Genomic DNA, 26,237 nt, shown 5'->3' with positions numbered 1-26,237 from the left:
TTTTTTATTAAGCCAGACATTAAAAAGGTTTTTTAAAAATTTAAATCAATGCCACTGTTCTCACTAACTTTTTTGTTTGGAAAAATAGAGTTTTATGTTTGTTTTTTTTTTTTTCCCAGAAAGATATGTTTTAGCACACAATGGCGATACTATTTTTATAAAAGGAACTAATAAATATTTTTTGATTTTCTCGATTTTAATTTCTAACATGACTAATGTCATTAAATATAATCTATTTAATTAAAATTAGCTCTTTGGGGATCTTCTGTAAATTTTAAGAGTGTAAAGAGGACTTGAGATTACAAAGTTTAAGAACCACAGAATTCACTCTAGTGAACAATGCACTTTGGGAGATGCCTGTTATTGTTAGTTGCTATGGAGTCAATTCTGAGTCTTGGCGACCCAGTGTGTGCAGAGTAGAACTGGGCTCCATAGGGTTTTTCAAGACTCTGACTTTTTTTTGGAAGTAGATATGATATTCCATTGTACAGACTGGCTAGTGTATGAGGTATACTACCCTCTTATCATTTTTTAAAAATAAAAGCAAGATTCATTAGATGCTTTCCTTCAGATTTATACTTTATTTAGAGGAAGACCCAGAAGAATTTTCAGCTAATCTGATTGACTTCCTTAAAGAAAAAAAAAGAATACACTCATATTGCTTGGCTTATAATCTTCTAAACTGTTTTTATTTATGTTTCCAAACTCATATACTTTTTAAAACTCTGCATTAGATGTTTTGGTGAGTTAATTAGTCCCATCTGCTTCTTGTGTCATAAAACAACATCATCTCATCTCCACACAAATTGTCCAAATTGGAGGTTAAGTGTGGCATCCTAACTGTGAAGCTATTGCTACTTTTTGACATGTCTAAATGCCAAGAAATACCTTTGGTGGTTGCATCACATGTCTTTTTAAAAGCAATTGGTTTCTGGAACAGAAGGATCTGTGAACGGCAATTGGTTTTGTTGTATTTTTTCCCCCATGATTCTTTCTTTCCAGTTGTTTCATTTGCATTGGTTGTAGACATGATCCTATCAAGTTAAAATAAAAGAAAAGCATTCCATCAGCATGGATGAAGTATATGTTCCTGGCTGCTACAGGACAGACATTAGGCTCTTAAAAAATAAGAATGATACTAGTATTAACCAGCAACCATTTCTTTTAGACACAATGCCATTCTCAGTTTGTATTGAGGCAGAAGTATAGAGATAATTTCTTTCACTTTCTGTATTTCACGTGTCTATGTCAGGGAAAGAATGGAAAAGTCTTAATTTGTTATAATAATTAAAAGGACAACAGTCATTGTACCTTATATAGTTCAACAGCTTTTGTTTTTTTTATTTTTGGGGGTCTTGCCAGTTCCTACTTACAAACTTAATATCGTTTGAATCCTTAGTGACTTTATATTGCCAACAGAACATTGTCAGAAATTACTGGGACTATCTTATTCAGTATCTTGTTCTTTTCCTCAACATTGGGTAGTTTTAGGGAGAACTCTTCAGATGTGCAAAGGACCCTGGAGTCTACAGTGTAGTGTACATTCTAGAGGATGTATACTAGAATGTTTTGCAAAACGTGTCAGAAATTTTCTAATAGTTAAATCAGCCAAATTTACCAGACTGAGGTTACTCTTTGAACAGCGAGAGGCAGCCTTTCCATCAACTTTGATGATGGAGTATAGTTTATACATATTTGGGGCGTCCAAAATAGAAGAACTGTAGAGGTATATAGTAGGTTAAGACGTTTGATGAGGGTGTTGATGGGCCAAGGTTGGTAGAAATTATGTGATGTTAACACTTTCTGTAGTCAGACCTCATCACATGTAAAGTAGGAAGAAAGGTTATCATAGAGGAGCAGTGTCATGCAGAGGTTAAAAGCCTAGGCTCTGGGTCAGATGGCCTGAGTTGGCTGAGTTTGATTCCCACCTCTACCACATGTAAGATGGGCTGTGTTGGGCAAGGGATTAACCTCTTTGTGACTCACTTCCTCCAGATGGAAAAAGTCACGTAAAGTTCTTAGAACAGTGCCTCCCACATCATAACTGTATTAGTTATGTATCGATATGTAACAAATTGCCCCAAAATTTAGTGGCTTAAAACCATAAATATTGTGCTGTCTCAGAATTTCCGTCAGTTAGGAATTGGGGCACATCCTAGGTGGTGTCACTGGCACAAGGCCTCTCACGAGGTTGCAGTCAAGTCAATGGCAGGGGCTATGGTTTCCTCTGAAGGTTTCAGTGAAGGTGGGGCTTTTTTTATTTTTAATAATTTTTATTGAGCTTTAAGTGAACGTTTACAAATCAAGTCAGTCTGTCACATATAAGTTTATATACACCTTACTCCATACTCCCACTTACTCTCCCCCTAATGAGTCAGCCCTTCCAGTCTCTCCTTTTGTGACAATTTTGCCAGTTTCTAACCCTCTCTACCCTCCTATCTCCCCTCCAGACAGGAGATGCCAACACAGCCTCAAGTGTCCGCCTGATACAAGTAGCTCACTCTTCATCAGCATCTCTCTCCTACACATTATCCAGTCCCTTCCAAAGGTGGGGCGTTTACGTGCACTCACATAGTTGCTGGTAGGTCTCAGTTCCATGCCCCTTGGACCTACCTTTCATAGGACTGCCTCAGTTAATGGCGGTTGGCTTCCCCCAGGGTAAGTAAGTCAGAAGAGAATGTGAGAGAGCACCCAAGATGGTAGCCACAGTCTTGTCATAACTCAGCCTTCAGACTGTCATCTCATTGCCTTTGTCACATTCTCTTTGCTAGAGGTGAGTCACTAAATCCAGTCCACACTAGCGGATGGGGATTATGCAGGGGGCTACCAAGAGGCGGGGATCATTCCTGGCCATCTTGGAGGCTGACTACCACAGTTAACCTAAGCTTCAACTTCTATTTTCTATCCACACCTGTCTCTGAATTCCAGATTTATAAATCCAGCTATCTACTTGATATCTCACTAGGATCTCTAATAAAACCAAACACGTTGCTGTTGAGTTGATTCAGAGTTCCAGTGACCCTATAGGACAGAGCAGAACTGCCCCATAGGGTTTCCAAGGCTGTAATCTTTACAGAAGCAGTCTGCTACATCTTTCCCCCTAAGTTGAGTCAAGATACACACTATGACTTACAGAGGCCCATTGACCACCCTGGGTCAGCAGTGCTTAACCACTGCTCCACCAGGGCTCCTAAAGATGTACTTAGCAGGTCAAATACATAAGATATAATTGTGTTTATAGAGCTCTTATTTGATATTGTGCATTCAGACACATATAAAACTACTTGAACTATAAGTGGGTATTAATATGGAGAGTATTTACTTCAGTCCCTTCATTTGATAGATAAGTAATTCTATGTAGGATATGTTGTGAATTAAGCTAAAACATCCAGTTAGCTGCGATACTAAAATGAACAAGCAAATCTCATGGCTAGTTCTTTCTCACAACACTTTGCTGCTGCTGCTTATAACTGGCCGGAAAAGTGTCAGAAGAAGGCTTATCTTTTTTTTTTTTTAAACCATGTAAAGATATCATCTGGAGTGAAATCTTTGTTTAAACAGCCAGCTTTCACGTATTCAGACAGATTCTAGAGGGCAAGCTTCCCTTTCTCCTTTCTGGACTTTGGCTTTATCTCTGTTATAATTTCACCTGGCAAACAGAAACGGTAGGGAATGGAGATTAAGCCTAAGCCAGATTGTTTTGAGGATTATTAGCACCAGTGGTGGAAATTTTGCTGAAGATGGTAAGTGGATTGAAATTCTTGGGTAAAATGAGGTGTGGAGAATTTACAGTGGTTGTCTTTTGATAAAAATGGTCTCGTACCTGTTGTATTTTGTGTAATTGAGGGGCAGCTATAAATCACAAAATGAGTTACTTCCAACTTCTTCATATCTACACAGATAAAAAAGAATGGAAAATAGCGTCACTTAGATGAGACCTTATTTCTTTTTCACACAAATAATAGAGTATTGGAGGTTCAGTGGTGGAATTCTTAACTTCCATGCGGAAGACGTGGGTCTGATTCCTGGCCAGCGTACCTCATGCACAGCCGCCACCTGTCTGTCAGTGGTAGCTTCCATGTTTCTGTGATGCTAAAGAGGTTTCAATGGAGCTTCCAGACTGAGATTGACAAGGAAGAAAGGCCTGGTGATCTACTTTGGAAAATCAGCCAGTGGAAACCTTATGGATCACAACGGCCAGAGCCCCAAACAGGCATCATTTCGTTTTGTTGTGCATAGAGTTGCCTTGAGTCAGAGCGGACTCGATACCAGTTAACAATAAGGATAAATAGCATGAGTTCTGCTCCCATAGACACCTGGCTAAGGAAGCCAGTAATGATCTTGAACTAACAGTGAAGGCTTTCTGCTTCTCCCAGATAAATCTTGCTCCAAGGCAGGTGATAAGAATATAGTCCCGAAATGAATTTCTTTTGGGCAAAAAGAAAACAGAAAAGGAAAGAAAAAGGAAAGAGCATTTTAAGAAGGTGTTTGCTACTGGTGCTTTTCGCACCAAAACCACATTCTAGTTGCCATAGAGTCAGCTCCCACTCAGGGCGACCCCATGTGTGTCAGAGTAGAGCTGTGCTCCGTAGGGTTTTCAGGGGCTGATTCTTTGAAGTAGATTGCCAGGCGTTTTTTCTGAAGCTCCTCTGGGTAGACTTGAACTGCCAACCTTTTGGTTAGCACCTGAGCATGTTAATCCTCTGCATCATCTAGGGACTCCAAAACTACATTACATTGCATTGAATGACTGTATGTCCATTGAGAGGCAATGAGCATGAGGTCAGTAAACCCTGAGTCTAGTCAAGACACAGACTAACTTACCGTGTGACTTTCAGAGGTCCATTGACCGCTCTGGGCCAGCAACTTCATTTGCAGAGAAAGTTTGAACTAGATTACAAAGAACTCTTCCAGTTTTAAAATACCAAGATACAAAATTGGTAACAAACAAGAGAAATCCAGCAATTTATTTTTAGTAAATGAAGATTGATGCCAGACAATAACTTGCAGTGGGCTTACTTTATTTTTATTATTATTTTTTAAAATAATTTTTATTGCGCTTTAAGTGAACGTTTACAGATCAAGTCAGTCTGTCACGTATAAGCTTATATACACCTTACTTCATACTCCCACTTATCTGCCCGTAATGAGTCAGCCTGCTCCCTCCTTCCAGTCTCTCCTTTCGTGACAATTTTGCCAGTTTCTAACCCTCTCTACCCTCCTATCTCCCCTCCAGACAGGAGATGCCAACACAGTCTCAAGTGTCCACCTGATACAAGTAGCTCACTCTTCGTCAGCATCTCTCTCCAATGCAGTGGGCTTACTTTAAATCCTCCTCCTTTGTCCACATTCTGTTTGTACCAAGCCTGTGAACTAAAGGCAGCTTGTCATGCTTTGAACTTCCTGGCTTATGTTGATTTGTATCAATCTGTTACTGTTACACATTTGAGTGGGAGCTGAGTTACATTTCATGAAAACTGCTCAGAGAACTAATAAAACCGTTACAACCCCACTTTCTGTGGGGATTGAGCGCATCAAGAAAATAAAGAAGGCATTGCCACTTTCAGGCAGCTGCTCTTTCAGTTAGACTGAAGATACTACAGTGGTGTTAAACTCGAGTCGCTTGCTTAAACATTAATCAAGAGAAGCTTTCTCCTCCTCCTCAAAAGTTGTAAGTGGCCACATGAATTTAACTACAGGTATACACAACCCCTAAAACTCTTTTTTAAAAAGTCGATTATTCCATAAAATAATAGCTTCAGAAGGCTTCCAAAGAACTGGCTATTGACACAGCAACCTAAAACAGGCAAACAAACAAAAACCCACAGTTGCCGTGGAGTTGATTCTGATTCCATTTGTGTCAGAGTGGAACTGTGATCCATAGGGTTTTCAATAGTAGATCACCAGGCCTTTTTTCCGACACACCTTTGGGTGGACTCGAACCTCCAACCTTTCAGTTAGCAGCCAAGCACCTTACCCGTTTGCACCACCCAGGGACAGCAACATTGTGAGGCATAAAAGTTAGTCCTCTATCTCAAAACTGAATTGCTTGGTGATGAGACCTTTAGTGATTGCCCAGGACCTTCAGTGATTGATTGAGATTTAAAATCATAGGTGCAATGTGGAATAACTGGACGACGACAAGCTTCTGATGGGCTTTCACAACAGATGTGGAGGAGCTCATAAAGAAAAGATTTTAAAAAAGGACGTAGGACTCTTTCCAAACCCTCCACTGGCCATTGCCAAAAGACAAACAGTGGGGTGGATTTAAGTACGCATTAGAGGTTAGACCAACAGCCCCTGACAAGTGAGTGCTATAAAGTCCCAACTGCACAAGAGAGCTCTCCAGAGCGACCTTGTCACACGCTGTTCCAAAAAAAAAAAAAAAAGTGTAGGCTTTATCAGCTGCTGGGAGTGGGGGTAAACAGGCATGCATATTTTAGCCGTTCATTTGAAATTCAGTGTATAAAATAACTATAGCTTTTTACACTTGGGTGGAGGAAGTGTTTATCAAGATTTGTCAAGAGTTCAGACAACTGAAACCCATCAATGACCTGCCCTGTTCTTACACTTTACCTTTTTTATTCCATCTTAAAAAAAAAAAAAAAACCCGTTGCCATCAAGTCGATTCTAACTCATAGTGACCCTATAGGACAGAGTAGAACTGCCCCATAGGGTTTCCAAGGAACACCTGGTGGATTTGAACTGCCGACCTTTTGGTTAGCAGCTGTAGCTGTTAACCACTACGCCACCAGGGTTTCCATCTTACTATCTCTTTAATTAGGGGAAAGATGGCAGCTCAACCAGTAGTCAGAGTCTTTAATGGACAGAATCAGATGAATTCTAGTTTGAAACACTTTTTCTCTGCTTTCTGCCCTTGATAACTGTACTTCAGAGTCTTTAATCACTTAAATGTCACGAATTCTTCTGTATTTACTTATTCCGATTAGTAAATTTGAAATGCTGCAAGCAAATTCCCAGTGGTGTATATTATACTTTTCAAGATGCATCACCTACCCCAGCCTGGTGCTTTGTTTTCTTTCTTTTTTGCTCCCCCTTCCTCCCAACCGCCTGTATTTTAGGACACCGCGTGGAGATCAGTTGTGCGATACCTCCACCCTGGTAGTTAATATGCTTGTTTGAGGTTGTAAAATGTGCATTTGAGAAAAGCCGGGGATTTCCCCTGAACTCTCCACTAACTGCTTGAAGTGGCATTTTCATTCTGACTCGGTGTTTTGTTTTGTTTTGCTGCAGCATACTGGAGCATAATGAGAACGTTTATTCTGAGGCCTCAGAAGTAGTGCTGTTACGGATCACGAGCAAGAGAGAGGGAGTGGACTTCAGCCTCTCTGAACGGTCTTGAAACACAAATGGTTTTTGGTAAGTCGTCCGAAGGACTTGGCATTCCTTAGCGTTCAGTTTCATCAGTTGTCATCTATTTGGTGTCCTGGGACATTTTATTCAAGTGCAGAGCTATCTCTTTACAGTTCAAGCAAAAGGAGGTTTGAGAAAATGTTGTTCTAGTCATTGAGAGCCAAGGGAGCCACTAAATTTACTTAGCGCGTTTGTTTCTGAAATTTGCAAAATAGTAGGATCTGAGTAGAACATGTTTGTGGATAGAAAAACACCAAAAAGGGAGAAAAAATCCAAAACACCCAAACAACTAAACACACAAATAACAAACAAGACACAGTTTCCAGAAAGCATAAGGGATTAATCACAGAGTGGATTCAATCTGGTGGCAAACTCGTTAAGCTGTGGTGAGTATTGGAATGGCCAAGGTGAGAAGCTTTGTGAGTTTTCAAATCCCATCAACAAACATTTATGTAGTACCTTTTAATGAAATATGATCCCCCTGATGGATGATCTTGGTTTGGGGGTTGGAATTCAAATACTTATACTCGAAATGATAAATGGGTTATAAATAAATTATAAACTATACACCCCAATTATGTGAACTTCCAAAGAGGTTTTCTCGGCCTGTTATTGTAGCCGCTGTTGAGTCTGCTCTGGTCCTGTGTCATCCTCACAATGGCCAGCATGTTTGAGGCCATGGTTACAGCTATTGTAGCCGTCCATCTCACTGAGGGCCTCCTGTGCCCTCACTGCCCCTTTGCTTCACCAAACATGATGTCCTCCTCTAGTGATTGATGTCTCCTGATGACGTGTCCAGACAAGCAAGTTGGACAGTGTTCTGTTGTGATCTGTAAGGTTTCCGTTGGCCAACTTTTGAATGTAGGTCTCCAGGCCTTTCTTCCTAGTCCATTATAATGTGGAAGCTCTGCTGAAACCAGTCCACCTTGGGTGACCCTGCTGGTATTTGAAATCCTGGTGGCATAGCTTCTGGCAGCATAGCAGCACGGAAGCCACCACAGTATGACAAACCGACAGACGAGTGGTGGTTTATCAGCCTGGTTCATTGTATTTCCTGAAAATAGAGTCCTCAGATGGAAGCCCAGTTCTGCCCCAACTATCTTTGTGACCGTGGACAACTTACTCATTTTCTTGCAATGAGTCATCGGTAAAAAAATGTGGGCACGTACCTAGATGTTCTCGATGGTCTCTTGTAAATACCAAATTCTATAATTTACTGTAGTGAAATCGGTTAAATAATTATCCCCTTTAACTCTTGTTCAGTCGAGTATATTGTGTGTCCTTGGCAAGTCTTGTTTTGTAGAGGGGCCAATTGTTCCAGCCAGTGTGGAAGAAAGGGGCCAGGTACCTGGCGGTTCTCTTCTTCCTGCCCAGCACTGGTCCCATTAACCAGTCCTTCGGTCAAGTAGGAATTTCGGTTTCTGTGGTTAATAATTTCTTCCCTCTTAACATAAAAAAAAAAAATGACACAGCATCATGTGAATTTTATATTCAAGTAAAAGAGATAGGCACGTGTTGAATAATTGTGTTTTTTTTTTTTTTTCTGTAGGAGATCTAAATGTTTCCACCTCTCTGCTGTCACTTTGTTACTGGTTATCTGCCAGTCCTTTAATCCTGTGGAGCCCCAAACTTTGTTTTACATTGAACGGAATTTATTTTGTCTTTCTTCCTTACAAAATGTCCCCTTTCTGAAGCTGAGCTGTGAGGGGCCCTTTAAAGGATGCTCAGATGTCACTCTCGGTGGCAGCTGGCTGTCTGCTTATGAGTGGTACACTATTTGGGTTTCAGAATGCATTTCTTTTTTTTTTTTCTCTTACAAATGTTAAATGATGAAGTGCAGGAAACCACATGAATGCCGTATTAGAATGAAAATTCAAACGGTTTTATCTGGAAATGCCAGTTTTATGGTTCTCTAGGTGACCTTAAAAAAAAAAAAAACCAAACCCACTGCCATCGAGTGGATTCCAACTCATAGTGAACCCATAGGACAGAGTAGAAATGCCCCGTAGAGTTTCCAGGGAGCACCTGGCAGATTCGAACTGCTGACCTTTTGGTTAGCAGCTGTAGCACTTAACCACTACGCCACCAGGATTTCCGGCAACCGTCCCTATAATCAGCATCTTTACCTGTTTGTTGAAGGCCTTCTACCCTCGCCTTCATCTTCATTTGTGCTGTATGTGAAAGCCACCTTATCACGCTCAATCAGGAGATGTGGGTCACTGATTGGCCTCTCTTTCAGAACGCTTATAGCATTCAGAGTCTGCATCATATAATTTGGTGGTTTAAAAAAATCTCTTGCTGGGTGTTTGTCATTACCTCATCTGGATTGCAACTGCTTGAGGGCAGGAATCAGATCACAAAGCAGTGCTTCTCAGGGGTGAGCTAGGCTGAGGACTTCCTGCATCAGAATCACCTGGATGGGTATATTAAAATTGCAGAGATAGCAACTCTAGATTCGATGACTCTGTTTTTAAATTTTATTGCAGTGAAACATAGAATACAAAAAAGTTGCCATTTTAGTCATTTTTAAATGTACAATTGAGCAACGTTAATTATATTCTCCATGTTGCGTACCTGTCACCGCTCTCCATCTGAAGACGTCTCCTGTTACTAGACTCAGACCCTCTGGCAACAACTCGCTGTTCTTCCCACTTCCCAGCCCCTGGCAACTACCAAAAAACTCTTGTCTTTATGCATTTGCCTATTCTAGTTATTTTGTATAAGTGGGATCATACTATATTTGCCCTTTTTTGTGCCTGACTTATTTCACTCAGCATGATGTTTTCAAGGTTCATCCATGTTGTAGCATGTATCAGGACATCATTTCTCTTTAAGGCTGAGTAATATTCCATTATGACCACATTTTGTTTATCAGTTCCTCAGTTGATGGACACTTGGGTTGTTTCTACCTTTTGGCTATTGTGAATGATGCTACAGTGAACGTTGGTGTACACATATTTGAGTTGCTCCTTTCCAGTTTCTTGGGTACATACCTAGGAGTGGAATTGCTGGGCCATAAGATAATTCTATGTTTAACTGTTTGAGGACCTGCCAAAGTGTTTCCCATTTTGCAACCCTGCCAGCAGGGGATGAGGGTTCCAGTTTCTCCATGTCCACATTATTTTGATAACAGCCATACTAGTGGGGATGAAAGGGTATCCCACTGTGCTCTTGGTTTACATTTCTCTATGTGCAATGGTTAAGCACTTAGTTGCTAATTGAAAGGTCTTCGGTTCAAACCCAATCATTGGCTCCATGGGAGAAAAGAAATGGCAATCTATTCCCACTCCCAAGGATTATAGTTTTGGAGATCCCATAGGGCAGTTCTATTGTGTCATATAGGGTTGCTACGAGTCGGAATTGACTCAGTGGCAGACAACAATAACGACAAAAATGATTAATGATGTCGAACATCTTTTCATAGGCCTATTGGCCATTTGTATATCTTCTTTGGAAAAATGTCTGTTCAACCCATTTTTAAAAATAATATTTCATTGAATTTTTAGTGAAAGTTTACCAAATTGGGCCCTGTGCACAAATCGTTGAGTGGCATTTGCTACATTTATCACAAGGTGTCAACATTCTCTTTAATTGCGTTCTATTTGTTCCATTTTCAGTACTGTGCTCCAGTTTTTCCTGCCCCCCTATCATCTCATCTTTGCTTTTGAGTAATTGCTGACCTTTTGGTCTCACACAGGTGGTTTTAAAGTAGAGCACCGATCTTACGGGTAATATCCTTTATTTATTTTGTGTGGCACTCTACTGTTTCACTAAAGGGCGATCTCTGGGGATAGGCTCGGCTCTAGGCATAAAAAGTGTCTCAGGGCAATAGTCTCAGGAAGGTCACTGTTCTCTACTGTTCCAGTTTGTCTGTTTTTTTTTTTTTTAAAGAGTTGAGTTCTGCTCCACATTTTTCTCCCATGCATTATTCTATTTGTGACCCCCATCAGAACGGTCAGTGGTGGTAGCCACCTTTTGCTTGCTTTTTAATTGAATTGCCTGTCTTTTTGTTGTTGAGTTGTAGTCAGGCAACTGTTCTGCTCACTGAGTCGGGAACAACCGTCCGAGACTACTTGAGTATCCCTCTGTCTGCCTCCTTACCTGCAGCAGAGGGCCCAGGACTGAGCACATAATAGGTGCTCAGGAAATATTTGCTTGTTGTTGTCAGAGGCATCAAACCATAATGGTTACATTTGCTCTTCAGTTGTCTGGCCCTTTCAACATATGGGCCAGCATATTCTATGAACCCTGAGAAACCTGGGTTTTACCTGGACATGGAGAGTAATCCCACTAGGCCTGGAATGGAGACTCATTTGGAACCCTTCCAGATGTCTCTCTCTCCTCGGCCACTGACTCTTTTTGTCCCTAGAGGTGGGAGTAGCCCCTGGCTGAGTGTGGCATAGCAGGACTGCTGGGAGCTTTGGACTAGGGTACCAGGCCTGGAGAAGGATCTGAGGGTGGGGGCAGGACTGCCGTAACCTATGTGCTTTATCCTCAGCTCCCAAAGACACGCCTACTGCTGTCTGCAGTTTGTTTTGCATGCCATTTCTTCAGGTTGTTAGGACTTGCAGGTTGTCAGTTTTGGTGGCAGGAGAGCAGTCCCGTCACTAAAATGGATAAAGTTAAGCTGCAGTGGACACACTTCAAAGCACCTCCAGTGGCGGAGGCTGATGCTGGATTTGAATCTGATGCTGACCGACTGCAACTGTGACACTTGGCCTCCTGCCTGCCTTCCCTTCTCCTCTTGCTCCAGCAAGGGCAAGCCTGGATTGGATTCCCCAGAAGAGATTTGCAGGGTGTTGTTGCTTCTGGTGCAACTCTTGAATGCCCTTGCTGGTGGTTCCAACCCTGGTTAAGGGATCTGACGGCTAGTTCAAGTCTAAAACCAAACTGAAGAACCCACGGAAGGCTAGCTAACCTACCAAGTAAAACAGTGGTGTAATTAGGAAATGTTCCAATGTTATTCGTAAGCTTTTCAGTGGCTCATGCTTTTCAGTAGACTGCTGGGTCCTTCTTCCTAGTCTGTCTTAGTCTGGAAGCTCAGCTGAAACCTGTCCTCCATGGGTGACCCTGCTGGTATCTGAATACTGGTGGCATAGCTTCCAGCATCACAGCAACAGGCAAGCCCCCACAGTACGACAAACCAACAGACACATTGCGAAGAATGGGAATTCCAGAACACTTAATTGTGCTCATGAGGAACCTTTACATAGATCAAGAGACAGTTGTTCGGACAGAAAAGGGAGTACTGAGTGGTTTAAAGTCAGGAAAGGTGTGCATCAGGGTTGTACCCTTTCACCATACCTATTCAATCTGTATGCTGAGCAAATAATCCAAGAAGCTGGACTATATGAAGAAGAATGGGGCATCAAGATTGGAGGAAGACTCATTAACAACCTGTGTTATGCAGATGACACAACCTTACTTGCTGAAAGTGAAGAGGACTTGAAGCACTTACTAATGAAGATCAAAGACCACAGCCTTCAGTATGGATTGCACCTCAACGTAAAGAAAACAAAAATCCTCACAACTGGACCAGTGAGCAACATCATAAACGGAGAAAAGATTGAAGTTGTCAAGGATTTCATTTTACTTGTAACTACAATCAACAGCCATGGAAGCAGCAGTCAAGAAATCAAAAGACACATCACACTGGGTAAATCTGCTGCAAAGGACCTCTTCAGAGTGTTGAAGAGCAAAGATGTCACCCTGAAGACTAAGGTGTGCCTGACCCAAGCCATGGTATTTTCAATCGCATCATAAGCATGTGAAAGCTGGACAATGAATAAGGAAGACCGAAGAAGAATTGACGCCTTTGAATTGTGGTGTTGGCGAAGAGTATTGAATATACCATGGACTGCCAGAAGAATGAATAAATCTGTCTTGGAAGAAGTTCAACAAGAATGCTCCTTGGAAGCAAGAGTGGGCGAGACTGTATCTTACATACTTTGGACATGTTGTCAGGAGGGATCAGTCTCTGGAGAAGGACATGATGCTTGGCAAAGTACAGGGTCAGCGGAAAAGAGGAAGACTCTCAACGAGGTGAATTGACACAGTGGGTGCAACAGTGGGCTCAAGCATAACAACGATTGTAAGGATGGCTCAGGACAGGGCAGTGTTTTGTTCTGTGGTGCACGGGGTCTCTATGAGTCAGAACCAACTCGAAGGCACCTAACAACAACAACAATTAGGAAATTTATTAGTGGTTAAGATAACCATTAAAAATGCATTTAAAAATTTTTTGCAGCTTTCTTTCTTTTTGGGGACTATGGCATAGTCACAGTTTTACTTAGAGAAGTTGTGTCAAGCCTGAGTTAAGGTGGTGCTAAAAGACATGTTCCAGTGTGGTGAAAGGGAAGCGTCATCCCCTGGGCCTCTATCTAATTTTGACTTCAGAAGCTTTGGAAACCAGAAAGGCAGAAGAGAGTGGTTTGGGAGCGGGCCTTTTCTCATATTCTCAGCTAAGCAAAGACAAACAAAAAAACAAGCAAAAAACAACTAAAAACAAAACCATGGTGATACCCAAAACAATGTTAAGGGGAAATGAGATTCTTAGTATGTGCCTCTTGAAGATCTTCCTAGATTGTCCTCTGTGTAGGTTCTTTCTCTTGGGTGGGTAGGGATGAGGCCTGCTTTGGTAAAACAAGTGCACAGACTCTCAGCTCCAGAATAGAATTGCACATTTGTTTATGTAAGTGTCCTTGAACCTTCTTTAAAGATTTTCAGGTGGAGGAATAACCATGGACAAATCTAAAGAAATGATAAAGTGTGTGATTTAGGTGAAACACCGCATGCGGGCATTGCTGTTTGGTAGGTCTTCAGGAGCCCTGGTGGTGCAGACGTTAATTGCTTAGCTGCTAACCAACAGGTTGGCTGTTCAAACCTACCAGCAGCTCCTCGGGAGAAAAGTCCTGGTGATCTGTTCCTGTGAAGGTTATAGCTTAGGAAGCCCTGTGGGGCTGTTCTGCTCAGTCCTGTAGGGTTGCTATGAGCCAGAGTTGACTCAACAGCACTCAGCAATGAAGTGGTACATGGAATATTTGCTTTCTTGTAGCCATCCAGGGTTGGGAAAGAGAAAAACTGGTTCTGAAAGAGCGTTTGTCTGTACCGCTTGCATTGTTTAACGTGCATAGTGGAGACGGCAGGATTTCCAAATGGCAACCTAAATCATAGGCTCTGCTTTTGGAAGGCAGATGTCCGTAAGAAGGGAGCCGGCACAGTATTCTCACTAAAGGCTATCATTTGAAAGCTCTGTGAATGTTTTCCAGCTTAGAGGAATTTGGTTCCTTCCACCTAAGCCGGTGTTCTGTAAAGCAGTACAAAGAATGCCTTCTGTTAAACGCGTTGTAACTTGCTTGTCTTGCTGATGTTAGCACGGGCTAATAATAAGCACATCAGACCTTCAGAGGAGCAATGTGGTTTGGTGTGGTGGTGAGTAAACCACACCAGTTCAGGAAATGGAGTGAATTTTCTTATAATAGGCATCATCAAAACACACGTTGATTTACTTAGTAGGTTCCCTTTCTTGGTGACAACTTGAGAGCTTTGAAGGGTGGTGTTTGCTGGGCATCAAAAGAACTCCCAGCTAAACTGCCGTGTTGGCACATGGTTGGAGTAAAAGCTGAAACTTAACGAGAGTTCAGTACTGCGCATGATCCCCCTGGAGGCTCAGCCACCATCATGGTGACATTAATAATTTGGCATGAATAACTAACATTTGTCTGTCTTCCTCTTCGGAGCATGAGATCATTATTACTTCCAACTTTCTCCCAGTTGGATATTATATAAATACCTTAAACGTGTGTCTAAACCTAAAGGTATCATTATCCTTTATGGGTTCCTTGTTTTTCTTAAGGAGTCCCTGGGTGGGGTGGTACAAACGGTTAACGAGCTTGGCTGCTAACTAGAAGGTTAGAGGTTCTTGTCTACCCAGAGGTGCCTTGAAAGAAAAACTTGGTGATCTACTTCCAAAAAAAATCAGACATTGAGAACGCTGTAGAGCACAGTTCTACTCTGACACACGTGAGGTGGAGCTGACTCCGTGGCAGCCGGTTTTGTTCTTCTTAATAGCATCACCAATCAGCCATTCATTGGTGATGCATGCCTTCTCTTCTTTAGTCTTCAGCCCTTGACCACATGCTTCTTAGTTTTACCTCTTAAATATTCTGTCTACCCACTCTTCTCTCTTCTCTTGCCTCTGTCCTATGTTAGGTGTTTAGTATCACTTGCCTGGACTACCGCACTGGCTTCCTAAAGAGTGTTCTTGCTTAAGCCTTTTCTCCCTGCATTGCATTCATCCTACTATTTCAAGAATTATTTTGCCAAAGAAAAGATGTGGTTGAACTGCTCCAATACTCTAAAACCCTTGATAGGATGTGAGAATATGAAAAAATGTATGTGATTTAATGTTAAGTATAAGATTCATAAAAAAAAAAAAAATTTTTTTTTTTATAAGATTCATACTTCACAGTTGCACAGTTATGAAGTAACGGTAAAAATATGTGCCTGTCAACAAAGACTAGAAGGAAAAAAAGCAAAAATGAAGATGTGTTTAGTGTTAGAGGGATTGGTACTTTTTTTAATAAAAATAATTCTTCTTTAGTATTTTCCATAGTGATGAATGAATATGATGAAATGAAAAGGGTTTTGTTAGCTTCCCAGTCTCTACAAGATAAAATCTCAACTTCCTTGCATGACATTCAAGGCCTCTATAAATCCCTTGTCAATTTACTGTTTAAATCTCATCTCCCACTCTGTACTCCCCCATCCCTCCCATATGCCCATACGACTACATTTCTTCTAAATGTCCTATATTTTAATAACCATGCCTTTCTTTATGTTGGTTTTTCTGCATGAAATTCTATTTCTTTACCTGGTGAACACCTACTCATTCCTTGAGGCCTAATTGAAATACGTCTTCTTGCTGTGTTATTAATGCCTTTTGCAGTTCTCTGTTTATGTGGCTATCTCTGTGGATGGTTCATTAGGGCAGAGATTAGTTTATTTGAAGTCTTGTAGTCCAGATATCAAGCCCATTTCTACACATAATTAACCCCTTGCCAGCCAGTTGATTCTGACTTATAGCAACCTTATAAGACAGGGTGGAACTGCTCCCATAGGGTTTCCAAGGAGTGGCTGGTGGATTCCAACTGCCGACCTTTTGGTTAGCAGCCGAATTCTTAACCACTGCTCCCCCAGGGCTCCATAATAAAGCTTAATGAATACAGAAAAAGAAAGAAAGGAGGAACTCATCTAGAAATATACAAATAATCCTTCAATTAAGGATATTAAAAATGTTTTAGTGCTAATTAATGTTCACGAAAATTACAAAAAGTAAATGCTTTTAATTAAAAGAGTTATTACAAAAATGGTTGGATTCAACACCAGATGATTTTAACTAACTAAAATACTAGCGTGAATCTTTGACATTAGAACATTCTATCATTGGCTAGAATCACTTTAGCTTCTCGGAAGCCATATTTGTGAAGTTCCTAGAAATTGCTTTCTTAACTGTTTAATGCCATGCACAATAATATGGGCCAATCAGAAATCCACATAAATGACATATCCAGTGCTGGCAACGTTACGTGATTTTGTGGTATTTTTTTCTTAAGGAAATTAAAAAAGCCAAGACTGGATAACATTAAAGGATTGATGTAACATTTTCAGTTCTGAGAGGCTATTTATTCTGCTCTAGGAGTATATACTTGTTCCTTTTTTTTTTTTTTCATTTCTAAGAATTCTGTTTGATTAAAATAGCAAACAAAACAAAACAAAACTTTGCTTAAATAAAACGGGAAGTCATCTCCAAAATTTATTTAGTGCCCTCAGAAGTTTTTTTCAAAGGCAAGAGTGGGATGTTTTTTAATATCACGTGTTAAAAATGCCAGTAGATAAAAAAGATGCCTTGGGCATTATGCTCTTTTAAGAACTATCTATATGGGATCAAATTGACAACAGTAACTCGAGGGATTGGATGGGAGTCTAAGGGGGCAGTGAATTTACGTTAGTGTGGGAGGAACAACTCAGAAAAGGAGGGTGAGAATGGTTGCACAACTTGAATGTAGTCAGTGTCACTGAACTGTACATATAGAAGCTGCTGAATTGGTGTGTGTTTTGCTATGTATATTCTCAACAACTGCAGTAACAAAGAAAATATAAACAAAAACAAAACAAAAAAAATGCCACTAGAAAAAAATCATCTTTTATAAACGTGAGCAAGTAGTTCAGAATGGGATTTTGTAGAGCATGTTAAACGTGAAGCATGTTCAACATCTTTTTAGTTAATATTTAGACATAAGGGGAAGATGTTTAAATATTATATATTACAGTATTATGTATATGTTTTTTTCTATTAATCTTTTTGTTAGATTCAGTAAGTTAGAATCAGTAATATTTTGACAATGGGGGAAGATTGTTAAATACTATATATTATGATATGCTGTTGTTGCTGGCTGCCCTTGAGTTGGCGCCAGACTCATGGCAACGCCATACACAATGAAACAAAATGTTGTATGATGGGTTACGGATTAGACCGTTGTGATCCCTAGGGTTTTCACTGGCTTATATTTGGCAGTAGATCTCCAAGCCTTTCTTCCGACTCTGTCTTTGTCAGGAAGCTCTGCTGAAACCTGTTGAGCATTAGATAGCAGCATACAAGTTAGTCTTCCCTGACAGGTGGGTGGAGGTTGCGCCTGAGGTGCATTCTCCAGAAATCAAACCTGGGTCTCCTGCATGGATAGTGAGAATGCTACCACTGGTCCATCACTGTCCCCATCTTATAGAATTTTATGTATATATATATACATTAATTTTTATTTTGCTTTAAGTGAAAGTTTATAAATCAAGTCAGTCTCTCACACAAAAATTTACATACACCTTGCTACATACTCCCAATTGTTCTCCCCCTAATGAGACAGCTACTCTGTCTTTTCGTGTCCATTCCACCAGCTTCTAACCACCTCTTCCCTCTCATCTCCCCTCCAGACAGGAGATGCCAACATAGTCTCAAGTGTCCACCTAATCCAAGAAGCTCTCTCCTCGCCAGCATCCCTCCCCATCCCATTGTCCAGTCCAATCCCTGTCTGAAGAGTTGGCTTTGGGAATAGTTCCTCTCCTGGGCCAACAGAAGGTCTGGGGGCCATGACCACTGGGGTCCTTCTAGTCTCAGTGAGAACATTAAGTCTGGCCTTTTTATGAGAATTTGGGGTCTGCATCCCACTGCTCTCCTGCTCCCTCAGGGGCTATCTGTTGTGTTCCCTGTCAGGGCAGTCATTGGTTGTGCATATATATTTCCATTAATGTTTTAGTTAGATTCAGTACATTGGAATTAGAAATTCCAGTTCGAGATTTGCTACTTTTTTTTGCATGCTATCCTTATCCAACCTTCAGTTTTCTTGCCTATAAAATCCTGACAAAGTTGAACCATCATTGGATTAACTATTAGTCAACAACATTTATTGACTGATCGCTGATTCAGAAACATTAAAATACCACATCTGTTTTTAGCATTTCATGTAAATTGATCCTTGCCCATTTTGTAGTTTAAAGTGGAAAACCTTGCTTCATTTCTGATTTTTCTGTGTTCGTTAAAAAACCTGACCCTTCAGCTTTGGAGAAGATCTGTCATGAAATGTACCATAGCTAAGGTGAATGAGGTGTCCTTATGTGGTGCTAATGGTTAACAGGCTCAGCTGCTTACCTCAAACTTGGAATCTGGAGTTCACCCAGAGGCACCTTGGAAGGAAGGCCTGGTGATCTACTTGTGAAAAATCAGCCACCGAAAACCCTACGGAGCACAGTTCTACTCCAACACACTTGGGGTTGCCATGAGTTGTAATCGACTCCACAGTAACCAGTTACTGACTGTTGTATTGCTCTTCTGTGAGAGTCAGGACTCAGAAGCATCCTAAGTACCTAGTGGCAAACACTCAGGAAGGCAATAGGCTACTGCAGATTTCGTTATAGCCCCAGTTACTTTCCTACATAGCAAAAAACCAAACCCATTGCCATTGTGTTGATTCCAACTCCTAGTGACCCTGTAGGACAGAGTAGAACTGCCCCATAGCGTTTCTAAGGAGCGCCTGGTGGATTTGAACTGCTGACCTTTTGGTTAGCAGCCAAAGCTTTTAGCCACTGCACCACCAGGTTTTCCCCTCCCTTATCTTGAACTGCCCTCTGCAGCTTGTATATATGGGCCTGTGTGGTGAGGTTGTGGCTGTAGCTATGTAAGGCTATCTAGTGTTGGTTAGCATGAGTAGATGTGTCTGTAAGTAATAGTAACCTCAATGAGAAAGGCTGTGAAAGAGAATGATTCGTGAAATTTGGAGAATCTAAACACAGAACAGAATAACTCGATGGAGCGTAAAGTTCTAAAAATCCAGCCTTAAGAAGACTGATGACAGTTACCATAGATTTTTCAAGTAGTACCTAATGAAGTCCTGTGATGCTGCTACTGGGAAACAATATAATAATATAATGGAGTGTTGAAGAGCGTAGATGCTTGAGGCGGGCTTCCTGGGTTTGAATACCTGTCTGCGACTTAATAGTTGCGTAATCTTAAGCAAGTTACTCAACCTTTTTGGGTCTCAGTTTAGCCATCTATGAAATAAGAAAAAATAAAGCAGCATCTCTAGTGGCTGTAAAGATTAAATGAGTTAATGCATGTAAAATTTTCAGAAAAAGGTTAGCCGTTATGATTATATCACTTTCATGGAGTTCAGTTGGATGTTACTCAGCGCTAAACTTGTGCCCCACACTTACTTTATGCCAGTGCCTTCCTTCAGACTGAGTTTACAGGAAGTGGGGAAGGTGAGACAATGCTGTGGGAAGACAAAGGAGTGAGATATTTGGTCTGGTTAGGGGAGCGAGTGGCAAGGAGCCCTGGTGGCACCATGGTCAACCGCTCAGCTTCTAAACAAAAGGTTGCGGTTTCGAACCCACCCAGTGGCTCCAAGGGAGAAAGACCTGGCAAACTGCTTCTGTAAAGATTACAGCCTAGGAAACCCTCTGGAGCACTTCTCCTCTGTTATAGAGGGTCGCTATGAGTTGGAATTGATGCAACAGCACCTAACATCAACAAGAGGGGAGTGTCAAGGACTCAGAGGAATTATTTGAGCTAGACCTTGACTCATGGGTAGGATTGCAACTGGCAGAGATGGGAGCAAGGTGTCCTGGACCAAAGGGCCTGTGACCTAAGGCTTGGAGAAAGGAGAAGGCAGGGTGTGTTTGAGGAAGGCTGGATTGGTTTGGTTCCAGCTTAAAGTGTCTGAGGTGGAATAATGGCAGATTGGGAGGAAGACAGATCGATTTACTACTACTAAGAAGAAGAATTAATGTGAACTACTAAATGAGTGGTTATTGTACACCAGATTCTGTGGAGTTAGAGACACATCTTACACCATTTCCCATAGGGAGTAGCACTGGACCTCCATCATGGCTGATGCTAGTGAACCATATTTGAAAGTCTTCTTCAACTCAATGATGCCAGTATATACCAGTTGCTGTTGACTTGGCTCCAACTCTTGGTGACTCCATGCGTGTCAGAGTAGAATTGTGCTCTGTAGGGTTTTCAGTGGCTAACTTTACTGAAGTAGATCACCAGACCTTTTTTCTGCGGATCCTCTGGGTGGACTCTACCCTCTGACCTTTTGGTTAGTAGCCAAGTGAGCACATTAACCGTTTTCACTACCCAGGGACTCCCAACCTAGGAGACACTTTTTGTACTTTTCTTCGTTTTTAAAGAGGAAACACACTAATTAATGTATGGATTGACTCCTTTGTACCAGTACATGTTTCCTCTCATTGGATCCTCACAAAAAATCATAAAGATAGATGATGTGATTTTTACATTTAAGTGATATTATAATTGGTGAGGTTACTGGGGCTGATTATGTCGTACAGCTTACAAGGGGAAAAGCTAGGATTCAAACCCTGGGCTCCCTGACCCCTACCCTGCATTCTTTCCATCACCTCCTACCCTTATTGTACCACTGCTCTTTTCCAGTCCCCACTAGGGCTGTTTCTTCCACTGGTGTAAGGTCATTTTGCTGGCATCTTGTTGCTTTCAGAGGAACCAATGCCCAGAAGGACCTAATCTGCTTTGTATAGGTTGATGATAAATCATTTTCCGTTGTCCTCAAGACCAGCATTTTTCTGAATGACACCGTTGATGTTGGCTGGTAGGTGGTCATATCCAGGAGCCCATCAAAAAAACAAAAAGCAGTTGCCACTGGGGGGACTCTGACTCATTGTGACCTCATGATGTGTGTCAAAGCAGAACTGTGCTCCACAGGATTTTCAGTGGCTGATTTTTTGAAAATAGATCACCAGGCCTTTCTTGTAAATTGCCTCTGGTTGGCCTCGAACCTCCAACCTTTTGGTTAGCAGTCGAGCACATTAACCTTTTGCACCACCCAGGGAATCCACATAGCAGGAAGCCTAGATACTTAATATCAGCCCTTTGCTTCTTCCATCTGTGTGAATCCAGGTTTATTATAAAGATCCTTTAGCAACAGGTAGATCAGCATTTACTTCCAAATGCAGCCTGAAATTGGGGTGACATTTAGTGAAAGAGGAAGTTCAGTTCTAACTGTCAAGGTCATGGCCAGTGAAACTACAAACACATATAATGTGAATTCAGCCTAATTCTCTGTTTATTAACCTGACAGATTTTGGAGTGGCCATCTGCTTTATGGGGCAGTGGGGGATGTGATCTATGAAATTGGTCTTCAGTATAGATCTCTAAAGTATTAAATCCACTTAATGCATTTAAATTGTTGTTATTGTTTCTACGTGCCATGGAGTTGGTTCCGACTCATAGCAATTCTGTGTACAACAGAACGAAACACTGCACCATCCTCACAGTCGTCGTTATGCTTGAGCCCATTGTTGCAGCCGCTGTGTCAATCCATCTCATTGAGGGTCTTCCTCTTTTTTGCTGACTTTCCACTTTACCAACCATGATGCCCGTCTTCAGGGACTGATCCCTCCTGATAACATATCCAAAGTATGTGAGACGAAGTCTCGCCATCCTTGCTTCTAAGGAGCGTTCTGGCTGTGCTTCTTCCAAGACAGATTACGAATCGTCTCCAGCAGGACTCAACCACCAATTGGGTATGCCACTTTGAAAATGCCTTAATTTTACTTTATTTTCTAGCATTACATTTTTTATATTGTGGTAAATATATATATAACATGAAATTTGCTATTTTAACCATTTTAAAGTATATAATTCAGTAATATTTATTACATTCCTAATATCGTACAACTATTACCACTACTTATTTCCAAAACTTTCCATCACCCCAAACAGAAACCCAGTACCCATTAAACAATAACTCCCCATTGCCGCCTACCGCCAGCCCCTGGTCACCACTAGTCTGTGTCTCCATACATTTCAATATTCTAGATATTTCATATGACTGGAATCATACAATATTTGTCCATTTATGTCCGAATTACTTCACTCAGCATAACATATCCCAAGATTCGTCCATATTGTAGTTATGTATCAGAATTCCATTTCTCTTTTTTGGCTGAACAATAGTCCATTGTATGGATATACTATATTTTGTTTATCCATTTATCAATTGATGGACGTTTGGATTGTTTCCACTTTTTGGCTTATGTGAATAATGCTGCAGTGAGTATTGGTGTACACATATCTGTGTGAGCTCCTGCTTTCACTTCTTTTGAGTACCGTATTTTTCACAAATAATGTGCCCACAGAAATAACACACCTACTCACGTAACACACATAGTGCCCTCAGGAAAATAATGCCTGAGGGGGTGGTGTGGTTGGCAAAAAACACAATACTCGTGGCATTTGTATAAAAATACAGTATATATCTAGGAGTAGAATTACTGGGTCATACGTTATTTCTGTTTAACTTGTTGAAGGATGGCCAAACAGTATTCTACAGTGCTACACCATTTTATATTCCCACCAGCAATGGACAAGGGTTTCAGTTTTCCCACATCTTCACCAACATTTGTTAACTTCTGTTTTTTTTTTTTAAATAATAGCCGTTCTAGTGGGTATGACCTTAAATTGATTTTTACCACAGCTTTAAATACATTTCTTTTGTGTAAAGTGTTAGTTATTGTTGTGTCAGCTCCGATTCATGGTGGCCTTATGTGTAACAGAATGAAACGTTGCTCGGTCCTGCACCATCTTCATGGTTTTTGGTATGTAGCTATTCCTGTAGCACCTTCCAATTTTTTTTTGGCCGTTCCATTTTTGTGGCTATTCCTATAGCACCTTCCCATCTAGAAGACTCATCTTCCAGCACTATAGCACACTATATTTTTTTGTGATCCGTAATATTTTTTATTGGCTGATTTTCAGAAGTCAAATCACGAAGCCTTTCTTCCTAGTCTGTCTTAGTCTGGAAGCTCCACTGAAACCTGTCACCCGGTGGTGTAGCTTCCAGTATCACAGCAACGTGTAAGCCCCCACAGTATAACAAACTGATAGACAGGTGGTGGAAAATACTAATTATCAATGTTTTATTGTATCAGTATTTATCAGTAAGGTATAATTCTCATTTTAACTTTAGAAAGAAGGTCCTATCAGAACATGGGTCAAGAGAAGATACACAAACTTTTTCCTTGTTAGCAACTGAAGAAAATAGCATTTGTAAAACGAAGATCAAACACCTTCCGATATGATATGTAGCTTTGTGTTCTTCCCTGGAGTTGATTCCTCCTGGCTTTGGTTTCAGCCCCTATTTGGCCTGAATTCTTTGCAGAATTTCTGCAGTTGGGCTTGCATTTTTGTAATGCCTCCAACAAAGAGCTCAGAATTGTTTAAATGCCATCTTTCAACCGACTTGTGTTTTGTTCTTTTTTCTATTCTTTTTAAAATTAATCATTCCGTCTACCTGCCTTGGTCCAATGACAGGCAGAAACATGTGATGGCTGCTGGCGGAAAGTGGGTGAATCACTGTCCTCGCGTTCGGCTCTGTTACTCAGAGCAGAAGTATTTCTTTCTGCGTGGAGGCAAAAGCATTGTCATTTTACTGCAGCAACGGAGTTGTAGTAGAGGTGAACATAATTCTTCTTCTATTTACATCTTTAATGAGCCACAATTAAAAGTAGTGAGTTGGCGTGTCAGAGTCAATGTGTTATTTTCGGATTTCTATTATAACAATTGCTGCTGCTGGTTTAAGCGCACTTCACCGGCACCCTGGAGCTCCAAAAGCTTTAAAAAATAAAGCCCAGAAGGGCCTAATCCACTTCCTGAAAGTTAATGGGACAGTAATGACTTTCTGCTGTACTAAGGTAGAGCTTTGCCTCACATCCAAGAAGCCTGTGATTTCTTGAATCTTCTTTCACGGCACAGTGATTTCTTCTAGGAAGAGGATATTATGGATTGATTTAAAGTTGAGATGCTCGGAGGTTTTCTCTCTCTTCTGTTGTCACAATTAAGACATGCTGGAGTGCTCTAGCTATATTGGATTCATGGTGTGGATTGCAGAGGCAGAACACTAGCTCTTGTAACGTGCCTTTTCCACCACTTGGCACAACCCAAGCCTGAGCTCATTGATTTCAGGGGCACTGGGGTCTCTGGAGAAACCCTGGTGGCTGTGAAAGACGAGGTACAGCTGCTAACCACAAGGTCGGCAGTTCGAATTACCAGGTGCTCCTTGGAAATCCTGTGGGGCAGTTCTTTGTCCTGTAGGGTCACCACGAGCCGGAATTAATTCAACAGCAACGGGTTGCAGGTTTAGAGTTCCTGGCGGAGCCCTGGTGGCACAGTGGTTAAGGGCTCAGCTGCTAACCAAATGTCGGCAGTTCGAATCCACCATCTGCTCCTTGGAAACCCTGTAGGGCAGTTCTACTCTGTTCTGTAGGGTTGCTATGAGTCGGAATCGACTCGGCAGCAATGGAGTGGTGGTGGTGTGGAGTCCCTGGGTGGTGCAAATGGTTAACACACTCAGCTGCTAACTGAAATGTCAGGGGTTCAAGTCCTCCCAGAGGCACCTTGGAAGAAAGGCCTGGTGATCTACTTCTGAAAAATCAGTCATTGAAAACCGTCTAGTGCACAGTTCTAGTCTGACACACTTGGGGCCTCCATGAGTCAGTCGACTCAGTGGCAACTGGTTTGGTGCTAGACTGTCAACACTGATCCTTCCCTCCTTCACTGTTAATTATATGCACTGAGTTTAAGTTGCACTGTGATATTAATCTGGGATACTTTCTTAGGCAAGCCCTGGTGGCACAGTGGTTAAGAGCTTGGCTGGCACAGTGGTTAAGAGCTTGGCTATCTACCAAAAGGTTGGCAGTTTGACTCCACCAGCCTCTTGGAAATCCTATACGGCAGTTCTACTCTGTCCTGTAGCGTTGCTATGAGTTGGAATCCACCCGACAGCAACGGGTTTGGTTTTTGGTTTATCCTCTTAGGGACATTTAGGTGTGTTTCCACGAATTAGGCATTACTGTGTATAAATTACTGTGGACCGCAGATTCTCCTGGCAGGTAAAGCCACATATTGGAATTCATGTAATAATTTATCTTTAATATAGTGTGTGAACGTTTCTGATTTAGCCAGTGAACTCAGCAAGAATGTATACTGAAGTGTTCATAGTAGAGTTGGTTTTAAAGAGAATTGTAATTAAATATGTATGTCTTGGCCATTGACAGGGATCCACACCCTTGTGACATACTCACACCTATGCATGTCCTATAGATTGAGGTAGGTTTATCTCGAAACTAGTGGTGCTTCAGCTTCAAAGCTTCCTACTTGCATGGGTCCTTTCTAAGACCCTGTTCCTAGTTTTATATTGATAATTTTCTAAAGTGTTTTTAAAGACCCGTTGTCATCCCTACTTCTCCATCCCCTGCCAAACTTTATAAGCTTC

At 41.3% G+C, this 26,237-nt stretch overlaps 1 protein-coding gene across 2 annotated transcripts in view; it reads left to right on the top strand.

Moving 5' to 3' along the window:
• The window catches only part of ATXN1 (ataxin 1), a 465,693-nt gene that overhangs the window by 47,161 nt on the left and 392,295 nt on the right, over window positions 1-26,237 (top strand). Inside the window, exon 2 of one of the 2 annotated variants that reach the window (XM_023555800.2) lies at window positions 7,255-7,380. The gene's annotated coding sequence lies outside the window, so the exon portion shown is untranslated. Of the gene's footprint in view, window positions 1-7,254; window positions 7,381-22,499; window positions 24,421-26,237 lie in introns of those variants that run through there. The other variant, XM_064281003.1, reaches the window with a different exon arrangement.

This window comes from Loxodonta africana, chromosome 1 (assembly GCF_030014295.1).
Source record: "Loxodonta africana isolate mLoxAfr1 chromosome 1, mLoxAfr1.hap2, whole genome shotgun sequence".
Taxonomy (NCBI): domain Eukaryota; kingdom Metazoa; phylum Chordata; class Mammalia; order Proboscidea; family Elephantidae; genus Loxodonta; species Loxodonta africana.
The sequence above is the reverse complement of the archived record's forward strand: the minus strand, read 5'-3'. Positions and strand labels throughout refer to the sequence as shown.